Source organism: Brachyistius frenatus, unplaced genomic scaffold (genome assembly GCF_029030835.1).
Source record: "Brachyistius frenatus isolate BFR_SWC_R1_liver_20210118 unplaced genomic scaffold, ASM2903083v1 Contig_5, whole genome shotgun sequence".
Lineage (NCBI taxonomy): Eukaryota > Metazoa > Chordata > Actinopteri > Embiotocidae > Brachyistius > Brachyistius frenatus.
This window is the reverse complement of record NW_027210604.1, coordinates 1,871,578-1,883,657: the sequence shown is the minus strand read 5'-3', so window position 1 is coordinate 1,883,657 and position 12,080 is coordinate 1,871,578. Positions and strand designations below refer to the sequence as shown.

Sequence of the window (12,080 nt, the reverse complement as noted above, 5' to 3'; positions counted from 1 at the left end):
TCTTTTATGTGAACAACAACAAACTAATATTCAACACACATATTTAACCAGTAGCTACTGGTTAGAGAACATTTTGAAGGAATTTGGCCAATAAAGCTGCTTCTGATAGAAGTTGAAGCCATGACAATTGGCAAATGTTTCAAATGTGACTAATGCTGAAAAGAAGCTTCCAAACAGAAAATCTACCCAATCACCACAGTTGGACACACATGATTAGGGCCAACAATTCAGTATCAGACCAAAGATAAAATATTGTCCCAATCTCCCCCTCTTTTTTTGTGAGTTATGGCATTGAGTTAACCCAAAGTAACAAGCGGCAACATTGACTTTGACCTTGGACACCAAAATCAAATCAGTTCATTCATCCTCGAGTCCAACGAATCGCTAAATTCGAAGAAATTCCCCCAAGCTGTTCTTGAGTTGCCGCGTTCATGAGAATGGGACGCACGTCTGTACGTACGTGTGCCGACAGACGGACATACAACGTGGAAACACATTTGACATTAAGGTTTTGTTTGAATGAACACAACGCCGGTGGCAATTTAGAGGCCCGTAACCAGGATACGTAAATGCGCTTTGCATTTACCCAAAAAAGTGTAATTTCATGTTGTGTTTCTGGCGTATTATACCGAATTATGCTCGTCATGGCCGAATTCATTTGCATTTCAAAATCTCTCGGGCTGCACACTGCGGCACATTGTGTAACTACATCATGATTTCTTCAGGTTGGTATCCACTGACCCATTTTATGTCTGTGTGACTCATGTCTGGGTACCACAACAGCCATTGAAGCAGTCTGCCCGCTCCAGCCCCTCTCCTCCCCCCCCGCCCGCCCTTCTCATTTCCCACATTCCTCCGAGGTGACGTCTCCTGCTGTTGTGTAACATCCATCGCCCCGTGGAGAGGCCCTGGCGCTGCAGGGTCCTGACAGGTAACTCCCTGGACAGTCATTTGACTCCACTGGCAAACATTAATCCCACATACTGCACGTATAAAATAAAAAAAAAAAGCCCTCAGTATGGAAGCCATTACAGATAGATGAGCCTGGAAGAGAGAGAGAGGGTGTACAGGGGAGTGGGAGTGAGACACATGAGAGGAGCCTGGGTCGACAAAAGAAGAGACTTAAAGTGAACTGAAAGTCATCATGTGTTGTAGTCTAGTTAATGCCGCTTTAGTCAGCTTACATCCACAGCGGTTGCAGCCAAACTTACGACTCGTACGGCATTATCTACTAGTTTGATTGTCGATGACTATGCTCAGCGTGTTTGAAACGCTCTGGGGGAAAGATCGTTTTTAAATATATAACACATCGTATTACCTTCGCCTTGTTGTGACGGAAGCAAAGGAAAAGATCTTCAAACTACCCAATGCGCAGACGACAAATCATCCAAAGTCGCACTTGAATCTACAACGCATGAATAAACATCCTTTGCAGCCGAGCCAAATGAGTTCACACAATGTAAAATAAACCTTAAAGATATATTTCTCTGTATTTCACAGAATACTGAGTTTTAAAATATGGTGTCTGGTAAGACATTACTAGCCACGCTCTGTGGAGCGGCTACCATCCAGTATAAATCATTAACTCATGCGGCTCTTCTTAGGTTTCCAAACGTTACTGGACCAAATGGATCAAATTCTGATAGTAGAACTAATCCTTCTGAGAGGGTTGTGACAATCAAAACAATTTATCCACCCTTTTTAAGGCCAACAGTAGCGATGGAGCAGGTTACAGCAGAGGGTGTGGCATAAGCACGAATCAACTGTTTTTGGTAATTACTCTCACTGGCAGATGGGGGAGATCAAATTTCCAGACTTCAGGTTTAAGACTAGGCAAATTATGATTTAGCTAGATTAGATTGTTATTTGATAAAGTGGCTTCATTCCAATGCTCCTTACAGTAGCATGTCAATTTCTAAACTTTACAAAATATTAAAGCAACGGTGTGAAAAGTTTGACCACTAACAGTCATTTCATAGAGTAGGTCTGCGTTTACAGGTTTAATAAAGTTTTGTGCCATGCAAAGAGCTAAAATAATGTACGTGCAAATTTTATTTATATTATTTACATGTGATTATAGGATTTACAAATGTAAATATTCAGCATAATTGACACCTGCTAATGCGAGTGTCATGCAATTCCACGAACTGACGGCAGTACTGTGCCAAGAAATGATTACAGACTATAAATAGAAAAATGTCGCCATATTTAATGAAAAACGAATCTTTAACTACAAAATCAAAACATAAAATCCGGCTGATGAAAAACTTTGAACTGCCTAGATTCTAACTATTTTCAGCTGCTTTTAAAATTCAACAAGATGCCTAGAAACGTCTTAAACTCACAGGAAACAAATCAAATCGTTCTGTGCTGTTTCTCCCTCTGAATGTGGCCTAATTGTCATAAATCATCTCCTGGACAGGAACAGATTTAAACCACCAGACTGCACAAAAAAAAAAAAAAAAAGTGAACAACAAACAAACAGCGTTTCACAGGCTCGCAATGTTATTTCCAGAAAGCTCGTCATTGCTGCGTGGACACGTGCTCCTGTTGCCTTAGGCAAGGCGAGGCAAGCTTACAGCACATTTCAACAACACGGCAATTCAAAGTGCTTCACATAAAACCATTAAAAGCATCAAAACGTAAGGCAAAAGAAAAGCACATTTAAAAATTAAGAACAGTGATTGAAACATTAAAAACAGTCATTAAAAAATTAAACAAGCTAAAAAAAAATTGAATAAAAGTTACAGTGCAGTTTAAGAAATTAAATACAGTAGTACAATACGGTAAGCAAACAGAAATACCTTATAGAGATACCTTAAGGCAGCCACAAGGTCAGACACACAGCGGTGGTGATAGGACAACTCACTCACACACACACACACACGCGCACACGCACACACACGAGAGTATCTTAAATTATTCAAGAGTGGACAAAACCTAGACCTGGTAACTTTTCAAAGTGTGAAAAAGAAGAAGGCTTCTCTGTCAGCCGGCTCCCTCGGGTCCGCCGACAAAAACCTCTTCGCATTCTGACCATTCAGGCAGAGTTTTCTGTTCCATGCAACACCAGTGGTCCTACGTGAAAAGACACACAACTACAACAACAACAACAAAAACATGAAATAGCCGAGACAGACACTCCTGTTGCGAGGGAGGACAGGAGCTTTACCACATCAGGTGTTTGATGGAAGCCGGCCCGCAAGGATCAGGCCGAGTTTACCATCATTTAAACCTCATATATTTTGGTCTGGCTTCAACACAAAAATATGTATTTTTGTATGTAAATTTGTATTTGATGTATTTTGCAGAAAAGCATCACAGGCCTTTTCTTTTTTTTTTTTCTCTCTTTTTTTAAAATAAATTTTGTCATGCTTATCCGGCTGCTCTGGAGAATTGTTTTTGCCTCAAAAGGCCCTGAATAGACACGGCGTCCCTTGATGCTGTAAATGCTGTTTCAGAGGTTTTCTCCAGAATAAAGAAGCAAATTCTGGGTCAGTCAAAGAATGATGAAGCAGCCCTGGCAGAGCACTCTCCGCTGCGTGTAGAAACATGCATCATTACGATTGGTCCACTGAGCCTCAATTTCAGTCAAGATGTTTCAGTGTGCTCTGGAAGGATCATTGAGATGCTGATGCTGCGCAGGTTGCCTCCTCCAATCGGGGCTCCAGGATCCCCATAGCTGCACGGCGGTTTCACAATCAGCTCAGTGCAGCTTGCTGTTTGTTTTGGGAGCTTATTGACCCAAAGGGAAGCAAAAGGACAGTCTATTGCTTGCAGCATTTGGGATTTGAAGAACAGCCCGTGTTTATATAATCCAGTTACTCTGAGCTTAACGTCCACAAGGACTACTCTTCAGAGGAAGTGATGTAGAGTTCTGCGACCTCTCCTCAGCGTTCATTCCTCTGCTGTGGGTACTGATTTCCCTGATTTCCTCACACATATATTTGCGGTTAGCTTTGGGTGTGGAGAGCAGAGTGTGACTGTTCTAATAATTCTAGTTGACTGACCAGATTCTAACTCTGGTGACTGTTCTCCTTGTCTGGGTGCAACGTGCTTTGTTGGGAGCTGTTTTCAGACATTTGTATTTCTCTTTCTTTCATTATGGTACATTATTTCAATATAATGTTGACGTTGTGTGTCTTCACATGTCCAAGCCCGCTTACGGAGGACAGCAGAATTAGTCAACTTGCTTGAGACTCCTCTCCACTTAACGCGTTTAGATTCGGGAAGTGTGCAAACGATCTCATCTGCAAAGTCGCTTGCAGAAGTACAATTCAAATTGCGGTCTGCCTGAAGGTGGACTGGACCTCCTTTGGACTTGTGGATGTTGCAGTTTCTTGGTGTTAAGCCAATGAAAAAGTGCCTCAAAGTGCAATACCATGACGAGCCACTAGGGGCTGGTTTCAAAAGACCTTTTGCTGCAATACACTCCCAAAAAAGTATCTTGGGTTTTCAGTCAGATCCACCTCTGGCTCCTCCCCTGCTCATCTGAATATGGTCATATCTGGCTTAAAACAAATACAAGATGGCAACAGCCAAAAGGCCAAACTGGAGTTTCACAAACCAGTGGGTTGTCGTGTGGTCTGCACAAAAAGTGCTGGTTGTGCCAAACGCTTGGAAAAATCTGCGAGTGTTAAAGTGCCTACACCGCAAACAAAGACTCCCTGAAACGAAAAGGATAAAAATGTTCATACTTAGGCCACTATAAAAGTTACGTTTTTCTCCTGAACACTGCCGGATTCTTCTTCAAGCTTGCAAGCAGCCGGTTGGACGTCCTCTTACTTGGACTCTCCCTCGAAGGTCAGTAAGGTTAAGACCGGTTGGAGCTGTACATATTTGCGTGTCAAACTTAATGTGAGCTTAAAGCATTTGCAGCTCGAAAATACTTGAGCAAAAAAAAAAAATAAATAAAAAAAAAAAAATTCAAATTTATGTTGATGGGGAAGAGCCTTAACTTCAGCTGGTGGAAAGTAACTTCACAACTCGGAGAGAAGAGGTGCTCATGGAAAACGTCGGGGTTATAAACCTGGTCCCAAACGTGTATTCTTCGTTGTATCCGAGCTCGGCAAAGGACCGGATAAGGGTAATTGCTGCCATTCATGCGACGCACGGCGTTTAACGGGACATTTGATGCAAACAGATTGATGCCAGAGGTTAAGGTTAGCACCCGCAGCGCCGCGGGAACACAGCGACTAATAAACATCACTCCAGCCCTGTCTGTCTGCAGCTTCCCCCACCAACTCCACTCGCAGGTTCTTCATTAGCTCTTGGCGGCTTCGTGTCAGTCGGAGCATCACACGCACCACGCACCCCCCTCCCACCCACCCACCCACCCACCCAAACTCCCCCATCCATTCCTCCCTCTATTTACACGCCACTTTCAATGAATAGTAATGAGCATTGTTGTTGTTGTTGCTCTGTTTGCTGATGACCTTCTCAGCGTCTCCATGACACAGATATTATTCTATCTAGCTGAAAATGAATTGCATTGCACGTTGGCCATCAGCGGTTTTTAATGCATGCTTAATAGGCCTGACATCCACTGCTGCCTCCCGTCATCCGCGTTACAACACGGTCGTGGTGGCTTATGTACATTGTACATATATTAAGGAGATAAGCGTTGTTTGCCAAGATCACGCGGAGAACAAACGCTCAACGTGACCCCGTGTTTCCGCTCGTACAAGGAACGACATGTGGCCCAAATATCTTCTTCCCTCCTGAGCGAGGGAACATCGAAACGACCACCCTGCAGTCCAGATGGGAGGAGGAGCTTACAGTTTATGCAGGACACCGAGTCCCTGTTTTAGTTCTTTTTTTTATTTTTTATTTCAGTTCAGTGATTTCAGTATTACACACCAGAGCAGAGACCACAGCCTGGTTCCTCTAAAGTCAAGTTCTTTAGGTTCTTTAAAGGTTTGTGGGTTCCTAAAAAAAAAAAAGGTGCCTGCAGCCAAACAAAGGCTGTTTATTGTGATCATTTAAACATGAATTAAACATTGTATGCAGTTTTTTTTTTTTAAATTTTTTTAGTGTATCCAGCAAAAAAAAGAAAAAAAAAAGATAACAACAATAACATAAAAATGTTTCAATTTTATACAAGAAAAAACAAAACAAAAAAATGCAGTGGTTTCATCAGTCGCTGAACATGTCTTGACCGTCCAAACATTCGCTCCACAATAATCTCTTTTATAAAAGCCCTGACCTGTGACCCTTCGGTAGCTTGTTGCCCAATGGTGCACTTACATACTAACACGCACTATTTTGAGTACATACGTGCGCTCGCACCGTCAAGAATGGAAACATGAAGTGCACTACAAGTACCCGAATGGTGGACTCAAAACGGTCCAAAAATGTTGTCTGACATGCTGGACCATCTTCACACTCAATAGTGTTAGCCCTTGGCTACGGAAAGGCAAAGAAGAGACTACCGACTTCAATAATTTTTGAATGAAGGTGTCTGAGGAAGCTGCAGCTGTTGCTGAACAGTATTTTTTTTTTTTTTTTTTTCTGGGTACCAGCGTACCGCTGTTGGATAGAAGGGGGCACGAAAACAAGGTTCATTTCTTGGTCAAATAAAAAGCCGGCAGATATTGTAGCAGGTGATGCATTCAAACTAGAGAGTCCTAACATGTAACAGCACTATATCTGAGTGTATTAAGGGAAGTGCGTAAGCACAGCCTGTGTCTATTTTTTACTGAAATTCAAGTGCAGCTCAGGATTTAGGGCTCAGCAGCTGCAGGTGTGAACACATCTGTCAAAGGCGGTCTCCGGGTTTAAAAGCTACACTTTACGAGTCTGTGTCGCTGAATTAATTCACCACTGAGATTTTACAATTCGATGCCTTTGTAGCAGTTATCGTAGAGCGTAGTAGCAGTGTAGATGCCCGCTTTAATTATTAAAGGGGGCTTGAGGTTCATCCAGTGACTCAAAAACCTGCCACAATTCATTCTGAAGAAAAACGCGAATCCTTCAAAAAGTGATCACCTACAATTATTCAGATTATTATTTAAGACTGAACTAACCGTGTGAAGCACAATGATGGGAACGCTTCAGCGTGACAACAAGCCCGGTCGCTGGCAGTGGTAACTAGCAGCAAAAGATGTGTTTCTGTTTTTTTTTTATTTCATTACGTCTCACTGTAAGAGCTCACTTGACGCTATCCCTGCTGTGTTCCAAATTTCGCTTTCAGAGGTGACAGCAAACAGAAGCTTTTGCTATTTTTTGTCAACCAAAAAATGTCTGCACCCCTGCTGGTGTTAGACTCGGTCATGATTCGCTGTCGCTTGCTGCTGCTGCATGGGCCACTTAACAAAATTATGCCTTTAATCACTCAGTGCTCATTTCAGTTTGGGTTAGGAACAACTTGTTAAAGGCTGTCCTGCAGATTTCAACTGCTTAAATTTAAAGTGACAGTAATTGCATATTCAGTGGGGAAAAAAATGACTGCGTCCATACGAAGCTTAAACGTAATATTGTTGGATCGAGGAAATATTAAGTGAGAATTATTATGACTCATTTCAACATGTGGGGCCAAATAAACTGGACTGTGTCAAATAAATAAAAGCTGGAGTTCATTTTTGTGAGTGTTTTTTGTGTATAATGTGAACTGCCGGACTGATTAAAATAGAAACGGCCTCTTGTGCATCCGATGGATCGGACTCACTATCTTTAAAATGCTCGGGGTCAATGTTCCGACATGGAACCATGCTGAAATATGTAAATGAACTGATTCATTCATTTCACTCAGTTTGTGTTGATCTATGAGTAGGTATGTATGATTGGCCCGAGGTTGTTGGTGTACATGTTTGCGTGTGCGTACAGGCACGGCACAGTCTTAAGTCATTAATGAAAGGTTTTGTTTTGTAAGGCTTTCGTGGCTGCATATGGACACAATCTGAGCCGAGACATTTTTACGGCTGACGCTGGGTTGTTTACTTTTCTTCTCGGACACCCGCGGCGCTGGCGGTCGCCTGTTTGACAAACAGCGCCCGCTAATTGCAACCTGACAAACACAAAAAACAAACAACGGGCAGACACGCACAAAAAGTTCAGTCTGCAGACGCATATTTCATCGGCCCCTCGTAACAGCCGGTGGGTGGTCGTTGGAGCGGGGTGGGGGAAGGGTGGAGGGGGGTGGTGGTGGTGAACAGATAGGTTGTGTTATTTGCTGCGGTGATGGATGAAGCACACACATTGCCAGAACAAAAAAAAACAAAGGTGAATCGATGAATAATAACTAAAACCGGACCCTGTGGTTCGCTGTGTGCCCCGAAGGCTTCCGTTTAAAAGATCAGCAAGTGGAATAAATAGCGGCTGAATTTGAACCGGAGTCGGTCCCTGTGCTGCAGAGCGTAAACACGGTAAACAGTCGGGGTTCGTTTCCCTCCCGGGAGCTTTAAGGCCGAGAAATTGAAGGTTTAAGACGGGGCATGAAACATAACAGCTTAAAGCAATAACTGGATGAGGGTCAAATTCAAAGAATAGTGAGAAAGTTTCTCGGGGTGCACCTCTGGGCGTCACGTTGCACAACTCATCTGTCCCCACATTTTCCCACACGGCCCACTTTTCCGTCTGTATCGGAAAGTCACATATAAAAGCAGGAATTCAAACGAAAACGTGTAACTGTCACGCCAAGACAGGCCAAAGCGTGTCAGTTTCACGCTTTGCCGTGATACCGGGTTGCATCGGTGCATGGTGGCTCTACAAGTCCTCGCTCGTCGACTCATAGAAACTGGAATCAAAATCTAACATTTAGTTTACTGAAACAGTTCGGGTCAACTTCAGTTGCCGGAGATATCTGAGCACTATCTTCCATCGTCTACAGTTTGTGACTCAGTTCCATAAAAGTTCGGGGAGCAGGGGCAAAGTCACTGCGTTAACCTGCTACTTCCTCACACTTTGTTTGAAATGTTTCAAACTCCCGTACAGACCACTGAAGGAAAAGATCAATGCGGCTTAATAACTGATGAAAACACTGCTGCAGGAAATAGGAAATTGCTCTTCCTCCAGTGTCCTTGGCTGCTGGCTGTTCCTCGCTTATTTAAGACAATGAGATTTCTCAATTAGGCCATCCAGAGCTGATTATTAATCCGACGGCATGATGTGACTCAGCAGCAGCTTATCAGAGCACGTTGCACCATTTCTCTCTTCACCATTGCTTTGTTTCTTCCTGCCATTGTGCCGCTGCTTTTTTTTTTTTTTTTTTTTTTTTTAATCTTTCCAACACTCTTGTTTGTTAATCCTGCTCTGTCCTCCTGCTCTCATATCTGCAACCTCTGGTAAATATAACCCAAAACTGCCTGCACAGCTATACATGAATGGAGATTAGTGTTAATGACCTAGCAATAACAAACAATGGAAACATGAGGGAGGCTATCTTAAACAACATGGCTGTATGTTATATGCTTTAGTCCTGGTTGGGATACTATTATCCGTTTACAGTGTTTGCACTAGGAATTGTTTTAGTAAAGGTGAGCACATTTACACGCTTTAGCCTTCTCTACTGCAGGTTTTTTTTTTTTTACCTAAAGGTGGAGACCAGCTGAGACCGATGGCCATGAGGTGTTAATAAATCCTTGAGATGATATTTTTGAACTGTAAACTGAAATGTATGTACGTTTGCCTGTATTTGGGGGTACTTAAAAGTACTTTAGATATTATTTGAAAGTGACCTCCAGGGTCCGAACACGAGAAAATGTTGTTGTTGCAACAACAAAAAAAGTTAAATTCTTCACAACCGCGACACGGTTGGAACTGATGACTGATTAAAAGCGACGGTGCACAGTGATGTGGATCTGTAATAAACGACAAAGAATGACAACTGACTGATTTAGTTTACTAAATATGCAATCGGTTTCTCACAATAACCAGAAGTGCATTATGGGAAGCCAGACAGTCGCTGTGCTCGTTTTCTGTCTTTTCAAGCAGCCAGTGTTTGACATTGTGTCCACGAGTTGTTAACCTTAGCAAACGACAGAGATGGCAGCAGAAAAAAGATGATCTGGTGCCGTTACTGTAAAATGTTATAATGCAAGGAACAAAAAAAAAACGTTTTCGCGTCATTGAAGCTCAACCTGCACGTGAGATGATGGAGACCGACCCAAACTGGACACACCGTCCCGACAGCTGGGCCACACAGACGGCACCGATCTGCAAGACAAAGTAAGTCGGGCAAAGTCTCACTATTTTTGAGTATTTGACATTTGAAGAATAAAGCACCCACAAATATATATATCATTTGAAAATAAGGACATTTATGAGGCAACCAGCAGCTGCTTGACTTGAACTGAAAATGAAAAGCATGGGCTCCCAAACATGGTCCTCACAATGCAATCCTTCAATGCCTGACTATAATATAACAGAAATATGTGAAAAGAACAGCAGTCGCGTAAGGACGCAGGGTCGCCATTTGTATAGGAAGGTTAGAAAAATAATCCTTTCACGTACGTATACAAAGAAAAACGAAGAGATAGAAAAGAAGCAGCAACAGTGACAAATCAAGATGATAAAAACTCAACAGAAAATAAATATGGTGGAAAAGATCATAAAGCAACATGAAGATAAAAAAAAAAAAAATGACAACAGTAATAAAAATGTTTTTCACAGTTGGCTGTTTGTGCTTGCTTTCCCTCAGCTCCGAGCACTCTCGTTGATTAGATTTATTGTTGTTACAAGCCGCTGACAGCCGTGTGGGACGGGACGAGCAGTAAAGGATTATTACGCTGCAATGAAATCGCAACACAGGTTCTGGTGACACCCGCCCACCTCTGACTGAAGGGGAAAACACCGAAGTTCAGAGCGTCAAAGGAGCCTGAAGCGACATTACTAAATGTCCTGTTACTTCATGGTCAGCCTGGAATTAGTTGTTTTTTTTAAAAGGACTAAAAACTTTGCAAACTTGGTTCTTGAAAACTGTTAGATATGATAGTTGGACAGTTTGAAAGTGGCTGCATGCCGTAAAAGGATTATTCAACATGCTGCGGGACGCATTCGATTTCTGAAAGAACAAAATCTGCGGACCAGGGTACTTATCGGTAGATGTAGATGTTAAAAAACAAGACGACAAACCTTTTTATTAAATACATTTAAATTCAGTTATTTACAGTTCCAAATGTCCGGAGCTTCACGCCAGCACTTGAACGCACCACCACAATGAGCACAGGGGCAAACGTTTCTTGGCCTTAAATGACCCTCCAGTTGTTAAAAAAAACAACAAAAAAAAAAAACTGCCTTTCATCCCCTCCCCACCTCTACAGACTGCAGGATATAAAGCTGGAGTTCCTCCGAAGACAGGAAGTATTCTCACGGCAGCAGCAGTGTATGAGCTGAGGTAGTCGGCTTTGTTGGTGCTGATGATTAATAATTACATACATGAGTAGCTTCTCGCCGGCTTCTGTCATTACTGAACACATGAAACGGCTTCATTTTCTCCGTGTGAGCGACTGCCTGCAGAAATAATGTCTGCGCGCTATATTCCCACTGTTCTGAGCGAGCTGCTGTGTGCAGCGGTTTCATTTGGCAGCGTGTGTGTGTGTGTGTGTGTGTGTGTGTGTGTGTGTGTGTGTGTGTGTGTGTGAGAGAGAGAGAAAGACGGATCCAAGCTATCTGTCTTTTAGTGAGTGTTTTAATTACGGCTGCTTATTGAGCTGTTAAGTGAACCTCCATCTTGATTGTGCATCTTCGAACTGCTCTCTGGGCGGCTCTGTGTTTTGGCTGCAGGAGAGTTACGCTACATGTGTCTCAAATGTTAGGAGCGCGCATGGACTCCACAACCGGCGCTCTGACGTTCGGCAGTTTCTTGATCTTGAAATTCGAGCGCGTTGGTTGAGAGGCGCGAACGGGCGGGAGGTCCATCCCAAACTTGAGCTGCGTCAAGTAAGTCGTTGGCATTTGGATGGGAAATGAAGCGTGCGTTGACGTTACATGCGACTGTCCGCTGTATTTGCCTTCATTAAATCACGTGCAAATAACACCAGGCTGCCACGGACGCCACAAAACAACACGCAGCTCCTCCCCTCTCTAATTCCAACCCGTCCCTCGTTCCGTCAGTCGCTCCCTCACTTGTTCACTCCCTCCCT

At 43.0% G+C, this 12,080-nt stretch overlaps 1 protein-coding gene across 1 annotated transcript in view; it reads right to left on the bottom strand.

Annotated features, from left to right (window-relative positions):
- Positions 1–9,897: 9,897 nt before the first annotated feature.
- sgcd (sarcoglycan, delta (dystrophin-associated glycoprotein)) overlaps positions 9,898–12,080 on the bottom strand; it is a 238,336-nt gene continuing 236,153 nt past the window's right edge. Inside the window, exon 11 of the transcript XR_011311746.1 lies at positions 9,898–10,152. The gene's annotated coding sequence lies outside the window, so the exon portion shown is untranslated. The remainder of the gene's footprint in view (positions 10,153–12,080) is intronic.